General features: G+C 33.5%; 1 protein-coding gene across 1 annotated transcript in view; it reads right to left on the reverse strand.

Annotated features, from left to right (window-relative positions):
• Nucleotides 1-1191, reverse strand: part of LOC100550569 (receptor-type tyrosine-protein phosphatase delta-like) — a 177211-nt gene that overhangs the window by 5961 nt on the left and 170059 nt on the right. The gene's annotated exons all lie outside the window — the stretch shown is intronic.

Raw genomic sequence — 1191 nt, forward strand, 5'->3', positions numbered from 1 at the left:
ATAAAAAACATTACTAAAGAATATTAAAAATATTTTAAAAGCCCACCCTGGATTATTCCTATATACTCTCCAAGCTTTTTTTCATCTACATAGTAATTGTAAAGGGAGGGATTGAGAGAAATCATCACATTAAAAAATGAGCATGACATTCTGAAGTTTAAACTCACCATTCCAAACCTCAATGACTTTCTGACAGACAAAGCTTCTAAATATTTTCTATTCTATTCACTGTCTTGAAGTAGCTGCTGTTTTTCTCTGACTCAATTTGATTGCTACTAAAGTATTAGTCAGGAGAAATACTCAGGAGTTGTTTATATATAGCAATCTCCACCAATGTAAAAGTCTGACTTTTAATTACAAGTGGAAAAAAAAGATCTGATGCAGCAGATCTTTTTGAGTATAGCACTGATATCACTTTTATCCTGCATTAGAGACAGTTTTAAAAGTAGCAAGATATTACATGCTTCTACATATTTTGTGAGAACTTTTCCGTGTGAATGGAGTTTTATCATAGAATGGTTCCCAATTCATAAAGTTTTGTGCTTTTTTTTAAGGTGTTCTATTTGGTTACACTTCTGATAATTCGCCTACAAACTTCTATTTACATATACATTTTCACTGTAATCAGTGATCAAATTAAATAGAAAAAAAATCTGCACAAGTTGTTTTGAGGCTTTATTTTCTTACCTGCAATGAACAGAGATTGGTCCATCCTGACCAAACTGCTCTTTTGTTTTATGCACTTGGCCTATGAAGTCAATAAATCCTTCTCCAGACTTTGGCACTCCTTGTTCTGGCCAGTCGGTGAACTGGAACTGCCTCACTGTTCGGGACTGGCCATCCTTTAACAGAAGACACAAACAATATATTCCCAAAGAATACTACAGTGGCTGGAAGCCAGTCAGCCAACAGCCAAAAAAGACGATCAAAAAGAAAAGAACACTGGGAGGAAATGAGAGATGGTCATTATCACAACTATGAAGACTTCTTCAATCACAATACTTACTGATGATTTTGGACACAGTGGCATGGACTTTCATTAACTACAACATTATATAGAATTCTTTCTGTAGTGGATAGGAGAATTGTCTGACATTATGTATGTATAAAAAAATGTTTAAGGCTAAAAGCAGAACTATCTCAACAATTTCATAACTATCTCAACAATTTATACTTTTTTTTTTTTTTTGT

Source organism: Meleagris gallopavo, chromosome Z (genome assembly GCF_000146605.3).
Source record: "Meleagris gallopavo isolate NT-WF06-2002-E0010 breed Aviagen turkey brand Nicholas breeding stock chromosome Z, Turkey_5.1, whole genome shotgun sequence".
Taxonomy (NCBI): domain Eukaryota; kingdom Metazoa; phylum Chordata; class Aves; order Galliformes; family Phasianidae; genus Meleagris; species Meleagris gallopavo.